This window comes from Bos mutus, chromosome 13, assembly GCF_027580195.1.
Source record: "Bos mutus isolate GX-2022 chromosome 13, NWIPB_WYAK_1.1, whole genome shotgun sequence".
Classification (NCBI taxonomy): domain Eukaryota; kingdom Metazoa; phylum Chordata; class Mammalia; order Artiodactyla; family Bovidae; genus Bos; species Bos mutus.
In genome coordinates, this window is record NC_091629.1 from 46,050,609 (window position 1) to 46,069,010 (window position 18,402).

The 18,402-nt window shown below is 46.6% G+C and overlaps 1 protein-coding gene across 1 annotated transcript in view; it reads left to right on the plus strand.

The window, feature by feature from the left end:
• The first annotated feature begins 393 nt into the window (after positions 1-393).
• HCK (HCK proto-oncogene, Src family tyrosine kinase) overlaps positions 394-18,402 on the plus strand; it is a 45,422-nt gene continuing 27,413 nt past the window's right edge. Inside the window, exon 1 of the mRNA XM_005887904.3 lies at positions 394-691. The gene's annotated coding sequence lies outside the window, so the exon portion shown is untranslated. The remainder of the gene's footprint in view (positions 692-18,402) is intronic.

Here is an 18,402-nt window from a genome sequence, read left to right on the forward strand (position 1 = left end):
ATTCAAAATCCTTTGGGGCAGAATTAAGATCTCAGGAGGAGAAGATGGGGTGCTGGGGTTCTCGGGAGGGTGGGGTTTAGAATCGTTTGGGACAGGGTTAGGGCACTGGAAGGCGGGATTAGAATACATTGGAGGAGGTGTTAGTTTATTTGGGGATTAGGACCTTGGAAGGACCGGTTAAAATTCTTAGGGGCGGGTTGCCCTTCGGGGGCGAGGTAAGGATTCTTGGAGGCAGAGTTAGAAACCTTGGATGGGCGGTGTTTAAAAAAATCCTTAGGCAGCGGGATTAGGATCTTGGTAGGTGGGGACAGAGATTGGAGTCCCTGGGGTGGGGTCAGAATCTCCGGGGCGGGTTTAGGACACTTGGGGGCGGGGTTAGCATCGCCCCGGGCGCGGCTAAGGCGCCCAGATGGTCTGTGGGCGCCACCGAGTCCCTGGTTCCGGCGGGGACGCACCGCCGAGGCCTAGGGGCGAGTGGAAGGGGACGCGGACAGTCCAGCGCCAGAGGGCCCCCTCCCCTAAAGACGCACGGCACCGAAGCCCCTCGGAGCGCATCCCCAGCCTCCTCTTGAAAGTCAATCCATTTTCCCCTAGCTCTCGAGCGCCCCGGGACTCCGGGGGCTGCCGAGCTGGGGGGGCGTTCGAGCTGCGAGGATCCGGGCTGCCCGCCGGAAGAGGAGCGGGCGCCCAGGTGAGTGCTTCGGATCCGGGGGTCAGGGGACACCGGCCCTCTAACTCGGCCTGACGGTCGGGTCTTCGGGCTGCTGAGGGCACCCAGGGTGGTGAGCCGCGTAGGCTGGGGCGCAGCGGAAAGGGACCGTCGAGGGAGCGGCGGACAGGCGGCGGGATGCGGGGACCGACCCGCGGGGAAGGATGTCCGCATGAACAGCCGAATGGCCCGGCTGCAAACCTGGGAACGCGGAGGGTGACTTTCTGCCTGAGCCGCCACTTCCCTGGGCCGTCCAGGTTCCTCTTCTTCAAGAGACAAAAAAAAAAAGGGGGTGGGGAGCTTCAAGGAGCCCGAGAGGGGAAAAGCCCTTACGGTTCCTGATGGGGCTGGGTGACGGTCACAGTCACGGCGGCTTGGCAGCCATGGTGGGGAAGGGGACAGCTGGCCGTAGGCGTGACAGCGCGAGCCACACCCAGGCAAGGTTGCAGCTGGGTCGGTTCGCTCGCTGGGTTCCCTCCTCCTCCCAGCTGCGCCCTGATCCCCAGGCGGTCTAGGTAGGACCCTGAAACCTCCTGGACAGACTACAGGAGGATGCCTGGCCCCTCATTTTCCTCCTGTGAGACCTTGGACAAGTCACTCACTCTCCCTCTTTAAATTCCAATTGCCTCATCTGTCAAAGAAGGCTCTTAGGTCTGTCTTCCCAGACTGTGGTGAGAGAGAGTATATTGGAGGTCATGTGACTGAGTTTGGGTCTCCCAGGTGGCGCTAGTGGTAAAGAACCGCCTGCCAGTGCTGGAGATGTGAGACCTGGGTTTGCTCCCTGGATCAGGAAGATCCCTGGAGGAGGGTGGAGGAGGGCATGGCAACCCCCTCCAGTATTTTTGCCTGGAGAATCACATGGACAGAGGGGCCTGGCAGGCTACAGTCCACTGGGTCGCACAGAGCCGGACACAACTGAAGCGACTGAGCATGCACTCAAGTGACACTTTAGTGCAGTGGCTGAGTAAGGGGTTTTGGGTGGCCAACCTGCCTGTTGGACCTTGGGCAGAGGATGTGGCCATTCTGTGCCTCCGTTTCCACAACTGTAGAATGGGGATATTTGAAATAATGGCTACTTCAGAGGATCTTTTTAAAAATGTATTTATTTATTTATTTGACCGCGCTGGGTCTTAGTTGCAGCATGTGGGATCTAGTTCCCTGACCAAGGATCAAACCCATGCCCCATGCATCGGGAGCTCAGAGTCTTAGCCATTGGACCACCAGGGAAGTCCCCATAGGGTTGCTTTGAAGATTAGATTGAGTTACTGACAGGTCTAACTGCTTATTGCCTAACAGGTCTAACTGCTTAATATCCATTAACAACTGTCATAGCTATTACACGGAGAAGGCAATGGCACCCCACTCCAGTACTCTTGCCTGGAAAATCCCATGGACAGAGGAGCCTGGAAGGCTGCAGTCCATGGGGTCGCTGAGGGTCGGACACGACTGAGCGACTTCACTTTCACTATAGCTATTACAGTCTAGCCTGGTGGTTCTCAAACTTAAACAGTACATAAGAATCACCTGGAAAGCTTGTTGAAACACAGATTTTTGGGTCTTGACCCCAGAGTTTGTGATTCAATAGATCTGGCACAGGACCTAAAGAATTTTTATTCCCAGATGATGCTGTTGCTGCTGGTTCAAGGGCCACACTTTGAGAACCACTTTGGCCAGCACAGAGAAAGGCCTCAAAAGATATCAGTTCTCATCATTGCTTTCTCTGCACTATCCTTTTTTTGGGGGGGAGGCGTTAAATACAGAAAAGTGAAGAGAGTAATATACTAAATATCCCAGGAACCCAGCACCCAGAATTAACAAATGTTTGCATTTTGTCACGTTTGTTTCAGATTTTTTGAAAAATAAAATTACTAAAAGTAACAGATAACATTGAAGCCTCCCTACCCGATATCCATCTTAGTTTTGTTTCTCTCCCTCTCCAGAGACAATCTCTATCATGAATTGTAGCTCTTCCTGTCTGTGCCTTTAAAAATGCATTACATATATATGTGGGTACATAAACAATACATAAAATTGTCTTTCGTGTTTTAAAGATCTACATAAATGCTGTCAAACTGTGAGATTCTGCGGCAGTTTCATTTTCCCTGCCTTGTTATCATTAAGTTGTCAGAATCTAGCCAGAATAAGATACAGAGCTCTACTTTATTCTAAGTGGAGGATTCCAGGAGGGTACCGTCCTGCCCTACTTCTCATTCCCCCCGATGTTGAACATTCAGGTTGATCCTGGGCTTCATGACAACAAACAGCACTGCTGGGGCCAGCCTGGACGTGTGGTCTTGGGCTCACGTACAGGTGTTTCTAGGGGGAAACACCGAGAGGCTGAGTGGCTCTCCCAAGGGGCAGCTTTTGTGTATGAGGAGGACTGAGGCGTGGAAATGTCACCCAGGGGTCTGGGGCAGAGAAGAGACAAGAAAGAATCGGCTCTGCTGACCTTCCAGCTCCCTCTAGATCCAGGGCCCCTGTCACCTGTTCTCAGCTGCAGGAGGGCAAAGATTCTCCTCCACCTTATTCACTGCGCCTGACATTTAGTATATGCTCCAACAATAGGAGCAGGCACCTTTTTTTGTTTTGTTTCGCTTTTCAGTTTTTTTGGTTTTCTTTTTGCCTCCCCTCACAGCTTGAGCAATCTTAGTCCCCCAGCCAGGTATTGAACCTGGGCCCTCAACAGTGAAAGCGCAGAGCCCTAATCAATGGATAGCCAGGAAATTCCCAGAAGCATGAATCCTTTAAAAAAATGTTTGGGTAGCAAATGTTTTAGTTTATTTTTATTGTCTTCTTTTCTGTGCACGTTTTATTTAACATAATTAATAAAATGCTACATATACAATTTTTATCCCACTTATTTGCTCAGTGTTACATTGCAAGCATTTTTCCATGTCATTAAAACATCCTCAAATTTTTAATGACTGAGTAATGGTCCACTGTTTGGAGACACTATAATTTGTTTTAACCATCCTAGCAAAGCACTTTTAGGTAGCTTGCAATTTTTAAAAAAATATTTTGATGTGGGCCATTTTAAAATTCTTTATTAAACTTGTTACACTATTGCTTCTGTTTTGTGTTTTGGTTTTTTTGGCAGCGAGGCATGTGGATCTTAGCTTCCCAAACCTGCACCCCCTGCATTGGAAAGTGAAGTTTTAACCACTATGAAGTCCATAGTCTTCAATTTCTAAAACTTTTTTTAGGTGAAATTCATATAACGTTATAAAATGAAGCATTTTTAAGTGAACAATGCAGTGGGGCATTCAGTACGTTCAGAGGTTGTGTGATCAGCACCTCTGTGTAGTTCTAAAACATTTTCATCATCCCAGAAGGAAACGCCATGGTCAGTTATTCCCCTTCCTCCCACCCCTCAGCCCTTGGCAGCCACCAACCTGCATTTTGTATCAATGGATTAATGTATTCTAGATGTTTCATAAAAATGGAATTACATAATATGTGACCTTTTGTGACTGGCTTCTTTCAAGGTTCATCCACATTAAATACTAACACATTTAATTCCTTTTATGGCTGAATAGTATTTCATTGTATGTATATTCTATGATTTGTTTATCCACTCATCTGTAGATGGAAATTTAGGTTGTTTCCACCTTTTGACTACTGTGAATGGCAATGCTATGGGCATGCATGTGCATGTATTTGAGCACCTGTTTTCAGTTCCCTTGGGTATATACTTAGGAGTAGAATTTCTGGGTCATATAGTAACTCCATGTTTAACTTTTGAAGAATCACCAAATTATATTCCACTACTTTACATTCCCACCAGCAATGTACAAGAGTTCCAGTTTCTCCACCCTGTGGTCAACACTTGCTATTTTCCTTATCAAAAATTATTATTAAAACCATCATTCATTAAGCATGAGTCTCAATCTCACCTCAACCAGGCTGCTCTCTGGGGGCCTCTTACCCCAGAGGGTGAGGAGAGAGTTGTCTGCATTCAGAGGACTGGTCAGGGCTTGAACTTTAAACTCTTTTAGAATGTAAGTCCCATGAGGGCACAGACATGTCTGTCTCCAAAACTACTGTATCTCTAACTCCTGGCACCTGAGACATAGTTCAGTTCAGTTCAGTCGCTCAGTCGTGTCCGACTCTTTGCAGCCTCATGAACTGCAGCACACCAGGCCTCCCTGTCCATCACCAACCCCCAGAGTTTACCCAAACTCATGTCCATCGAGTCGGTGATGCCATCCAGCCATCTCATCCTCTGTCGTCCCCTTCTCCTCCTGCCCCCAATCCCTCCCAGCATCAGAGTCTTTTCCAGTGAGTCAACTCTTCGCATGAGGTGGCCAAAGTATTGGAGTTTCAGCCTCAGCATCAGTCCTTTCAATGAACACCCAGGACTGGTCTCCTTTAGGATGGACTGGTTGGATCTCCTTGCAGTCCAAGGGACTCTCAAGAGTCTTCTCCAGCACCACAGTTCAAAAGCAACAATTCTACAGCACTCAGCTTTCTTCACAGTCCAACTCTCACATCCATACATGACCACTGGAAAAACCATAGCCTTGACTAGACGGACCTTTGTTGGCAAAGTAATATCTCTGCTTTTGAATATGCTATCTAGGTTGGTCATAACTTTCCTTCCAAGGAGTAAGTGTCTTTTAATTTCATGACTGCAATCACCATCTGCAGTGATTTTGGAGCCCCCAAAAATAAAGTTTGACATTATTTCCACTGTTTCCCCATCTATTTCCCATGAAGTGATGGGACCAGATGCCATGATCTTCGTTTTCTGAATGTTGAGCTTTAAGCCAACTTTTTCACTCTCCTTTTTCACTTTCATCAAGAGGCTTTTTAGTTCCTCTTCCCTTTCTGCCATAAGGGTGGTGTCATCTGCATATCTGAGGTTATTGATATTTCTCCCGGCAATCTTGATTCCAGCTTGTGCTTCTTCCAGTCCAGCGTTTCTCATGATGTACTCTGCATATAAGTTAAATAAGCAGGGTGACAATATACAGCCTTGACGTACTCCTTTTCCTATTTGGAACCAGTCTGTTGTTCCATGTCCAGTTCTAACTGTTGCTTCCTGACCTGCATATAGGTCTCTCAAGAGGCAGGTCAGGCAGTCTGGCATTCCCATCTCTTTCAGAATTTTCCACAGTTTATTGTAATCCACACAGTCAAAGGCTTTGGCATAGTCAATAAAGCAGAAATAAATGTTTTTCTGGAACTTTCTTGCTTTTTTGATGATCCAGCAGATGTTGGCAATTTGATCTTTGGTTCCTCTGCCTTTCCTAAAACTTGAACATCTGGAAGTTCACAGTTCATGTATTGCTGAAGCCTGGCTTGGAAAATTTTGAGCATTACTTTACTAGCGTGTGAGATGAGTGCAGTTGTGCGGTAGTTTGAGCATTCTTTGGCATTGCCTTTCTTTGGGATTGGAATGAAAACTGACTTTTTCCAGTCCTGTGGCCACTGCTGAGTTTTCCAAATTTGCTGGCATATTGAGTGCAGCACTTTCATAGCATCATCTTTCAGGATTTGAAATAGCTCAACTGGAATTCCATCACCTCCACTAGCTTTGTTCGTAGTGATGCTTTCTAAGGCTCACTTGACTTCACATTCCAGGATGTCTGGCTCTAGGTCAGTGATCACACCATTGTGATTATCTGGGTCATGAAGATCTTTTTTGTTCAGTTATTCTGTGTATTCTTGCCATCTCTTCTTAATATCTTCTGCTTCTGTTAGGTCCATACCATTTCTGTCCTTTATTGAGCCCATCTTTGTATGAAATGTTCCCTTGGTATCTCTGATTTTCTTGAAGAGATCTCTAGTCTTTCCCATTCTGTTGTTTTCCTCTATTTCTTTTCATTGATCACTGAGGAAGGCTTTCTTATCTCTTCTGGCTATTCTTTGGAACTCTGGATTCAAATGGGAATATCTTTCCTTTTCTCCTTTGCTTTTCGCTTCTCTTCTTTTCACAGCTATTTGTAAGGCCTCCCCAGACAGCCATTCTGCTTTTTTGCATTTCTTTTCCATGGGGATGGTCTTGATCCCTGTCTCCTGTACAATGTCATGAACCTCCGTCCATAGTTCATCAGGCACTCTATCAGATCTAGTCCCCTAAACCTATTTCTCACTTCCACTGTATAATCATAAGGGATTTGATTTAAGTCATACCTGAATGGTCTAGTGGTTTTCCCTACTTTCTTCAATTTAAGTCTGAATTTGGCAATAAGGAGTTCATGATCTGAGCCACAGTCAGCTCCTGGTCTTATTTTTCCTGACTGTATAGAGCTTCTCCATCTTTGGCTGCAAAGAATATAATCAATCTGATTTCGGTGTTGACCATCTGGTGATGTCCACGTGTAGAGTCTTTTCTTGTGTTGTTGGAAGAGGGTGTTTGCTATGACCAGTGCGTTCTCTTGACAAAACTCTATTAGTCTTTGCCCTGCTTCATTCCGTATTCCAAGGCCAAATTTGCCTGTTATTCCAGGTGTTTCTTGATTTCCTACTTTTGCATTCCAATAGGAATGAGACATAGTAGGGCCTCAAAAATACAGAATTGAGGGGTGTTGAACACTCTCTCCCCTCCTTTGCCTGAGATATTTCAGCAAATATGTGTGTTTCAGTTGGCCTCACACAATGCTGCTGCTAAGTCACTTCAGTCGTGTCCAAATCTGTGTGACCCCATAGATGGCAGCCCACCAGGCTCCCCCGTCCCTGGGATTCTCCAGGCAAGAACAGTGGAGTGGGTTGCCATTTCCTTCTCCAATGCGTGAAAGTGAAAAGTGAACGTGAAGTCGCTCAGACGTGTGTGACTTGTAACGACCCCATGGACTGCAGCCTACCAGGCTCCTCCATCCATTGGATTTTCCAGGCAAGAGTACTGGAATGGGGTGCCATTGCCTTCTCTGGCCTCACACAATGATTCTTCTTAAATATGCGCTAATATTTAAAGTCAAGAGAGCTCATAGAAATGTGAATTTCTGTCTTCTCTTGAACCACTGAAAGAGCTGGGACTAGAACCTTGGTCTCCTGTGCTCTGCTGCTCTTCACTCATGTGGGTGATGCTGAGTGGGGTTGCCCTGTAGACTGCCCCCAAACTGTCCAGTTTGCAGTACCCTTGCCTGGACTACCTGCCCCATGTGGATAGCCCTGTGGGCCCCTATAGCTTATTTGAGTTTTCAAATCCAGTCCTAAAATCATGACAAGGCCTCCCTTTTTATAGAAAAGAAATGTCAGGCCCAGAGAGGGTAAGTAACTTTCCCAAAGTTACAGAGTAAGTTAATGGTACAATCTCTTAGCCTGTCTAAGCCACCCCCACTGCAGCGCTTTGATACCCCATGCCATTTCTCCAGTTTCCTCCACCCCAGGACTGGGAGTTTTAGTGTGTAATTCCAGAGGCATGGGTAATGACAGAGAAGAAACCCTTGCTTGAATGTAAAATGTGTCCTGTTCTTGGCCAGTGGCTGTGGCCACACAGGCTGCACCCTCTGGGTGGCCCTGCCCTGCACTGGGCCTTGTGACAGTCCTCATCCTGAACTACGACACCTACCTGAGCTCCCACCATCACCATGAAATCCTTTGGTCCAGGAGACTTAGGTGCAGCCAAAAGAATAGAAGACCCTCCCTCTACTCTGCCAGAGAAATGAAGAACCATAGACAGAGCACTGGAGAAGAAAATGGCCACCCACTCCAGTATTCTTGCCTGGAGAATCCTATGGACAGAGGATCCTGGTGGGCTACGGTCGTATAGCGTTGCAAAGAGTCAGTCATGACCAAAGCTACTCAGCACACATGCATGCAGACAGAGCATGGGAGGCCTGAGTGTGAGTGCCAACATTGCTTCATACAAGTTGTGACGCACCAAATTCTTTCACTCCCTGAGTCTCAATTTCCTCATCTAAAAAATGAGGATAAGATGACTACTGCCTCACAATTCGTGCAAAACAGTATTCCTTTTATGTTAACACACACAAAAAAGTGATACTCCATATTTTCTATGAGTGTATATGTGTCAGTCTGAGTTTCCCCAGAAGCGGACCCTAGAAGACATGTCAAATGTCTATTTAGTTTATTTGGGATTCGATCCCAGAAAACCCTGTAGGAGAGTGGGGAAGCAAGACAGAGAAGAGAAGTGAAAGTGAAAGTCATCAGTCCTGTTCCACTCTTTGCAACCCCATGTATACAGTTCATGGAATTCTCCAGGCCAGAATACTGGAGTGGGTAGCCTTTCCCTTCTCCAGGAGATCTTCCCAACCCAGGGATCGAACCCAGGTCAGCAGACAATAAAGATGTGATCAAGTCAATCCCATTGTCGGCACCTGGAGCTCAGTTCTACTGGGAGTGCTGGGAGCCGCTAAGCCAGCTCAAAAGGCAGAGGAACTGGGATACTTATCTGCCTGATCCTGTCAGTCACAGCTGATGGGGATGAGATTGGCTCCTGCGGGCTGACAATCCTCTAGCACTTCCACTTACCAGGCTCGTAGGCAGAGGAGGCGCCAAGGACTACAGAGAAATCTCCTAGATGAAGAGATGCAGGTCCTGGCAGTTGGACATCCAGCGAGTGTTCAGAAGGGTGAACAGCTGGCCAAGGGGCGGGGCACTGACATATCTGCTTTAATATAATATGCAAATGTACAAGAAGAGGCTACCTGGGAGGGGGTGGTGAATGGAGGGGTGGCCATGGAGGGCCTGGAAAGGGTATCTTACTGGCCTTATTCCAAATGTGCCTTAGATTTAGCTTTATTGTTTTCATTTTTAACAAGGACAATGTAGTGTTTTACTAGGTGATGAAAGGTAATTTTAAAAACAAAAATGCATACCCTCCAAAACAGAAAAGAACTGGCTCTGTCAACAATAAAAAAGAAAGTGTAAAAGGGTCAGAGCACACGATGGAAACTTTGAAGTTTCCACTTGAGGGGGTCAGATTTAGGGGCAGCTGACCTTGGAGCACGGTGGGAGGTTGAAGTGAAAAAATTGTCCCTTGGGCGAACTGGCCACCACGTCCTTTTGGAAGGGGGTCACCTTCATTCAGCTCCAATCAAGGAAAGACTGTTCATCTCCAAGCAAAGATAAACAAACATGGACAGTCCTTCTCAGTTTAAACACACATTTGTGACTATTGTTTAAAAGGAGAAATCTAGGGCACCCTGGCAGCTAAAGGCATTTCATTCAGTTAGTCAGGTCCTTGGAGAAGGTGACTCTCAGAAACTGATTAGAGGGAATGCCTGTAGAAGCAGCTAGGAGAGGTTACGAGAGGCATCAGATAAGATAGTAAGGCACTGTTGTTCAGTCACTCGGTCGTGTCTGACTCTTTGTGACCCCATGGACTGCAGCACGCCAGGCCTCCCTGTCCTTCACTATCACCTGGAGCTTGCTCAAAGTCATGTCCATTGAGTCGGTGATGCCATCCAACCATCTCATCCTCTGTTGTCCCCTTCTCCTTTTGCCTTCAATCTTTCCCAGCATCAGGGTCTTTTCCAATGAGTCAGTTCTTCACATCAGGTGGCCAAAGTATTAGAGCTTCAGCTTCAGCATCAGTCCTTCCAATGAATATTCAGTGTTGATTTTCTTTAGGATTGACTGGTTTGATCTCCTTGCTGTCCAAGGGATTCTCAGGAGTCTTCTCCAACGGGGCTTGCCTTCTTTATGGTCCAGCTCTCACATCCATACATGAATACCTAGCAAGGCATGTCTGACTCCAAATGAAAGGAGAGAGGAAGGAAGGGAAGAAGCAAGGAAAGGAAGGTAGAAATGTCTTAAACTGCAGGGCAGTTCTAAGGAAGGTTGGCAAGGCTGCCAAGGAGGTTCCATCAGAGGTCCCCCTGGCATGGTCCTGCCTTGGTATGTCTGCCACTCTCAGTCACTGGGTGGGAGCAGCCCAAGGAAACAGTGATGTTCTTCACAGCATGACAGCTGGGGCCACTGGTCAATTCTGCTCTCTGCCTTTGGAAATCTGAGAGGCTCATCCTTGTGGTCATCATATTAGGTGGTGGCTAAAGTCATGAAGAATATAGCTGGGAAGGGGCCAGAAAGTGATAGGAGTTGGGGACAGTGCTTCTGTTTTAGCCAGGGTGATAAGAGAAGCCCCTGCTGAGAAAGTGAGATCTGCAAGAAGACCTGGGTGAAGAGAAAGAGGCTTTCTGGGTGATGAATGTTCCAGAAAGCAGCCTGTGCAATGGCCCTGAGGTAGAAACATGGTTGGTGAGTTGAGGAATAGCAAGAGGCTAGTGTGGCTGAAGTGAAAAAATCAAGGGAGGGCTGGAGGAGACAGGACTGTGAGGTTGAGGGGACTCCAGGTCATGGAGCCTTGCCAGCCTTGCCAGAGGGGACTTGGACTCTTACTCCAAGTGAGATGGCAGCCCCGGGATATTTTGAGCAAAGGAGGGATGTGATCTGACTTATATTTTAAAAAGCTCACTTATCTGTAAGAAGCAGAAAGGGCATTCAAACCCAGCTTTTTCTGGTTTCAAGTGTTAGTTGCTCAGTCATGTCCAACTTTTTGCAATCCCATGAACTGTAGCCCACCAGGCTCCTCTCTCCATGGAATTCTCCAGGCAAAAGTACTGGAGTGAGTTTCCATGCCCTCCTCCAGAGGATCCTCTGGACCCTATATTTTTCCAAACTTCCCTGCCCTCTGCCTACCTTAAAGATAGAAGTATTCTAAGGAGGCTTACAAGTGCCCTTGAGTTCTGGAGTTGATCAGGTGACCCAGAGGTAACATTGAACACGCTAAAAATTTACTACTTGTTTGGAGCAAGTGGTTGGAACACATACATCTCAGAGTCAACCTTCTGGCTGAGTCAGGCAAATGACCAAAGACCTGACTTCCTCTTTCCTATGTTGCTCGGTCACTTGCTGTTGTGTAAACCAGGGCATGACACCCACTCCCTCTGGGTATTTGCAAAATCAAAGTTTTGAGCTCTTGATCAGAAAGAAGCTGACAGTTGGAAAAGGGAAGAGATGGAGAGTCAGAGGTGACCCCTAAATGTCCATCATCGATAGCAGTCACTTGGAGGTTTGGCTGGTTCATTCAGAAGAGTCAAGGAATCCGAAGAGAGGGAGCTATGTGTTCCTGAAAACTCTTCAGGGACTTGGTCCCTGACAGTGGAAGGTTTGTCCCCTGCCTCCATGGCTGAGCTATTCTGAGAAGGGAAAGTTCCTCTAAATGGATAATCTTGAGCCCTGGGCCCCTGGTGATCTGCTTTCCTAAACTTCCTGTTTGGGTTACTCATCCCCTCTCCTCCCACTTTCCCTGCTGTAGCCTCTGAGCCTGACCCAGTGGAGAATGGGAGGCAGGAGAGCTGGGTTCTTGCTCTACCTGCCACTGACCACCTAGGAATCCTCTCTGCTGTGGGCCTCCATTTCCCCATCTGACAGATGGGTTCATGTATATGGACAGCCTAATCCATGTCAGGCCCTTTCTAGGCATGGCTTCAGTGCCACCAGCTCCATACTCCACACACACCCCCACCCACTCTAATGGGTCTAGTACCCCCTTTACTTTCTTCTATCAAAACTTCCTATTTAGGCAATCTTTGCCGTAAACCATTTACACCTGAGTATGAATTGCAATCCTTTGTAAGAATTTCCTTTGCACTCAGCAGGGCTCTTTGAGGTTCAAAGGCACAGAAATCCAACTCAGACTGGCTCAAGCAGAAAAAGAAGGATATTGGAAAGTCCATGAGCATATCTGCTTTATGCAGAGTTGAAGAATCTGTATTTCTTCATTACTAGGCTCTGCTTTGCAACACCCATTTTCCAGCCAAATGGGTGATTCTCATTGGCCAGAACTGAGTCACATGCCCACCTCTGCTTCTATTACTGCAAGTCTGATTGGCCAGACTTCGTCGCAGACCTATCCCTACAGCCAGAGGTTGAAGTCAGCTCTGCCACAGTCCAGGAATTGAGAATGGGAGAGGGGTAGTTCCCCCCAAAAAATAGAGGAGATATTGTCAGAAGGAGGAGGAGCAGCTGCTACACAAGAAAGAACTATAGCTGTCCCCTTCGGAGAATTAATCACCCGACATCTCATCTCATAGTTGGGGAAACTGAGGCCCAGAGAAAGGGCCTTGCCTAAGGTCACACAGTGAGTTTGTGGCAGAGGTGGAACTAAATTCCAGGGCTCCTTGCCTCCAGCCCTCAGAAGCCACTGCTTGAGCCTAAAAGCTCCTAGTGAACCACCTCCCGCCCACTCCACAGGCTGCTCAGGCAGTGTTCTGAGAGTTCAGGAGGAGTCTCTGAGGCCTCTGTGGCCAGCACGGTGACCATGGGAAGCAGACAGGCCAAGCAAGCTGAACTTTCTTGTTTCCCTTCCACGCAGTGCCTACAGAAACCAAGGGGACAGGGAGCTGGTTTCAGGTTCCAGGTTCCAGGGGTTTCAGCAGTGAGTTGAGGAAGTGTCTTTGCTGGGGATCAGCTGTTCTAAGTTAATGTGGGGCCAGGCAAGCCACTTCTGCTCTCAGAGCCTGGTTTTGAGTCAAATTAGACAAGAAACATGTGTTTTCAGAAATTTCAAAGAGCCTTTCAAATCCCTGTCCCACAGGACCTCAGGCCAAGCCTGAGAAACAAGTGCCTCCTATTATAAAGGGGCGGGGGTGGGGGTGGGGGTGGTCGTGGTGGCGAGAATGAGGCTCAGAGAGGGCAAGAGCCTTGCTCAAGGTCACACAGCAGTCAGTGGAAGAACTGGGATCCAAAGCCAAGTATTCAGACTCCAAGCTTGGCCTTCCTTCCACTATACATTGGTGGGTCTCAAATTTCAGTGTGATAAGACTCTCCTAAAGATTTGTGTGAAATGCAGATTCTATGCCTTCATCCCCAGAAACCCTAGTTCATTCAATTCAGAGTGTTGCCTGGAATAGTCAAGAGTCAGTGAGGACTCTTTGGGTACAAGTGGCAGAAATCCAACTCAAACTGCCTTAGGCAAAATTGAGAATTTACTTGCTCGCGAATTAGAAAAATTCCGAGGTTGAAAAGTTTTAGGCATAGCTGGATCCAGGTGTTTAAACATGTCTTCAGGAATCACTTTGTCCCCATTGCTCAGCTCTGCTGTCCTCTGTGATGGCTTCCCTCTAAGGCAGTCCCTCCCTTCATGGTGTCAGAATGGCTCCCAAGAGCTCCAGTTTTCTACATTCACACCTACATCATCTATACTCAAATCTACACCTACGTCTACATCCATTTTCATATCCATGGCCACATACATCCACATCTATACCTACATCTATACCTATGTCCACATCAACAGCTATGTCCACATTCACACCCACATCTACAACAATGCTTATAGAAAGAGAGTACCTTTTCCCTAATTTTCCCAGCAAAACCCCAGGGCAGACTGCCTCAGATAGAATCACATACATACCTATAACTGAACCAACCACCGTTGGTTGTCAGGAAGACATGGAATTCCCTAATGGGCTGGTCCTGTATCAAGTTGTCAATCCCTCAAGACAAGGGAGGGGTTAGCCCCCAGAAGCCCCACTGAAGGCTGGGTTCCTAAGGAATATCCAGGCACGGTTATCAGAAAAGGGATGGATGCTGAGGAAGCATGGAGAAGGCAATGGCAACCCACTCCAGTACTCTTGCCTGGAAAACCCATGGATGGAGGAGCCTGGTAGGATGCAGTCAGTCCATGGGGTCGCTAAGAGTCAGACACGGCTGAGTGGCTTCACTTTCACTTTTCACTTTCATGCATTGGAGAAGGAAATGACAACCCACTCCAATGTTCTTGCCTGGAGAATCCCAGGGACGGGGGAGCCTGGTGGGCTGCCGTCTATGGGGTTGCACAGAGTCGGACACGACTGAAGCGACTTGGCAGCAGCGGCAGCAGCTGAGGAAGCAAGAGCAAAAAATATTCACCATGCCCAGTTCTCAACTAGAATAATCACACGAATCACCTGGGCCTCGTAAAAACGTACATTCTGATTTGGGAGGTGGGGCCTGAGGTTCCTCATTTCCAACAGCTCAAATATGATGATGCTGCTGGTTTCCATGCTGGCCATGCTCCAAGTAGCCAGGCACTCTGTTACATTTCTAACTCACTTCGAGTCACTCTGTGGTCTCCATCCTGCAGAGAGGCCCTGGGTTATATAAACTTCTTCCCTCGCCCTCTCCCTACCTCATCCCATGGTTCCAAAACCCAGCCAAACACCAGCATCATCTATTTGGGAAAAAGTGAAAGTCGCTCAGTCCTGTCCGACTTTTGTGGCCCCATGGACCATACAGCCCATGGAATGAATTCTCCAGGCCAGAATTCCTGGAGTGGGTAGCCTATCCCTTCTCCAGCAGATCCTCCTGACCCAGGAATCAAACTGGGATCTCCTGCATTGCAGGCGGATTCTTTACTAATGGAGCTATCAGGGAAGCCCATTTGGGAAGCCCATTTGGGAAGCCCATTTGGGAACCACTTGTCAATATATAGGGGTTTCCCTTGTGGTTCAGGTGGTAAAGAATCTGCCTCCAATACGGGGACCCAGGCTTCTGATTCAATCATCCTTCCTTTCAAATGGTGCAACAGAACCCTTTTTGAGTCTTGAAGTGCTCTGTATATGGTTTACTATCATAAACTCCCTCAAATTCCCTTTGAAAGACGGTGCTTTTATGAAACATTCTTGAATTTCCCCAAATCTTTATTGAAATCCCTCCCTCTCTTCAAAATTCGATTTATTATTCTGCTGTTCAATTATTATACACAGGTTGTTTTTACTATGAACAATGTAACATATATGTTAGTGGAAGAACCTGAATATATATTAGATTCACAAAATGGCTTGATATTATATATGTCTTGCAGGTTGTTTTTCTCACTCAACAGGTATTTTAGAAGTCTTTGCATGTTTCTGACTGTCTTTGCCAATACCTAACAGCTCCTTGGGAATGTAATTCTGTGTGCCCAGTCTTTGCATCCCAGCTGGAGCAGGAGCCAGGTCCAGATGCCTTTACCTTGGACTGACTACAGAAAGCATGGGCTTTGGGCACACATTTGCTCACTGACCATGTGTTACACTCCTACTGTGTGCCGGCAAGGTGCTGAGCTGAGCACCAAGGAACACAGACATGAGCAGGACCAGTCTCTGGGGTGCTGCTGTGATGGCAATGTTCTGTATCTGCACTGCTGAGTAGAGTAGCTTCAGCCACAGACAGGTCTCTCGCTCTCTTTTTAATATTATTTCTTTGGTCGGGTCTTAGTTGCAGCATGCAGGATCTTAGTGGTAGCATGTGGGGATCTTCAGCTGTGGCATGTGGGATCTAGTTCCCTGGCCAGGTTCCAACCCAGGCCCCTGTGCATTAGAAGCACAGTGTCTTAGCCAATGTGGACCTGGACCACAGGGGAAGTCCTCACAGACAGCTCTTGAGCACATGAAACATGGCAAGTCCTAGCTGAGATGGGCTGGACATGTAACACACACACTGAGATATAAGGACTCAACATTTAAAAAAAAAAGAATATAAAGTATCTCATTGATCATTTTATGTTGATCACATTAATAACAATGTTGACATATTGGGGAAAGTAAATACATCTGAAAATTAATTCCCTTGTTTCTTTTACTTTGAAAAAAACACGGCTATGAAAATTTTAAATTATATACGTGGCTCACATTACATTGCTGTGTCTAGTGGTCATGAAAATGAGCATTTCAGAGGCCACTCTAGGCCAAGCAGTGGCGTGGTTCTCTTGGTTTAGGGGGAAATCACGTTTTATGCAAATTTGACTCTTGCCCATATACCACTTAAAAAAAATACTTCATTGTGCAAAAGCTGAACTAACAGGAATTCCCTATTTTAAGAAGTTAACTTCTCAAGTGTTATGAGATCTCTAAACTTGAGGGCCAAAGGACGTGCAAACAGTATTCTCCCAGGGCAGGGCTACGTCTGCCAGTAAATGGAAATGATACGATTAGCACTTCCGTAGAACTTAACTGTGTGGCAGACGCCTTCAGACTTCTCAACTCACTCTGTGCTCACCACCACCCTGGATCATGTGTTTTTGTGTTAGGAGACCTACTCCTCAAGACCCTGTGGCCACGTTGAATATGTAAATTGATGATGAATACCAAATACATGCTCAGAGAGGTGGAGAGAGCTGCCCTACCTCCCACAGACATCCTCTTCCCAGATCACCCTTAACTTAATCAAAATATATAGGAATATGATTTTCTGTCCTATAAAACCTCACAATAAGTGTTTTATTTCCCACAACTGTAATACATATTTATCACAAGCCAGAGAGGTGTTGGTTTTCATTTTCAGTTCATATGAGTATGTTATAAAACAGTAATTAATTGCAATAAATTCTCAAATTAATGATCCAGCACTCCAGAAGTTTGGATCAGTTACTGACTTTATTCACAAAAGGAGAATGAAGCAGAAACCACTTAAGTCTTGAGGTGGTAAACTGTTCCCAATTCCCACCAGGATAGACAGAAATATCCTTGTAAATGAATCTTTTTAAAAAAGTAAGTAAATAACTCCCATAAACCTAGGAGTTTGGGTTTTTTTCTTAAGCCACAAACACATGTTCATTTTAACAAGATAAGTATAACTGCTTTAGAAGAAAATTGCAATTGTGCAGAGATGAGGAACACAATTACTTCCTTGTGTGACTTCTCAGCAAACATGTGCACATTTTGAGAAAAGAATAAAATGTTTCCACCACTTTAACGATGAAGTTTTGACTCTGATGGATCAGTGTGTTTTCTTTAAATTTTATTAATCCATCAGCGAAGTCTGTCAGCTCTACCTCCAAAATATGTAAGTTGATAATGCAAGGGATACCAAAATGTCCCCTGACCCTTTCTGCTGCTTACCCACTCAGTAACCACCACCCCAGGCCAGGCCACCATCAAGCATCTTGAGCCTGGACTTCTGACCTATTCTCTAAAGGCCATATTCCACCGAGCAGCTGAATAGCTGACAGGGTTAAAGTGTAGATTGAATCCTGTCATCCTTCTACATGAAACTTGCCCTGGTTTCCCATCAGCCTTAGAATGCAATCCAGATTCCTCACCAGTGTAAAGATGGGGCAGCCTCGTCATATACTACCTGCTCCCTCCTGCCTGTGAACCCCAGCCACACCGGCCTCCTTTCAGTACCTGATTCTCTTCAAGCACATTCCAGCCTCAGGGCCTCTGCACTCACTGTTTGCACTCACCTTTTCCTCACTCGCTCGGAACACTGTTCCCTCAGAGTGTTACATAACTGACTGCTTTGTGTCAGTTGGGCCTGAGGTCCAGCATCTCCTCCTGAGAGAGGCCTTCGCCAACCACCCTGTCTAGAGAGGCCCCGCGCGCTTGTTCCCTATCAACATCCTCTTTGAGCATCCTCCACGTTTCACTAGCTAAATTTATCCTGTTAATTATTTGTTACCTGATCTTTATCTGTGTCTCCCATCCACCTCCAGGGTGAGCTCCAACAGGGCCGTGACCTTGCTTGTCTTAGTCATGATTTAGCAAAGTGCTCAGTAGGGAATTTCCTGGTGGTTTGATCCCATGCCTCCACTGCAGCGGGGATGGGTTCAATCCCTGACTGGGGAACTAAGATCCCACATGCCATGTGGTGAGGCCAAAATAAATACATAACTAAAAATTTAAAGAAAGAAAAGTGCTCAGTAAATGTTTGCCCAGTAAATGAATGAACGAATGAATGACCAAATAAGTCCATGAGAGAAAGAAGGGAAGGAAGAAAAAGAGGGAGGGAGGGAAGAAGGAAGGAAGCTTTAGAAGGCAATT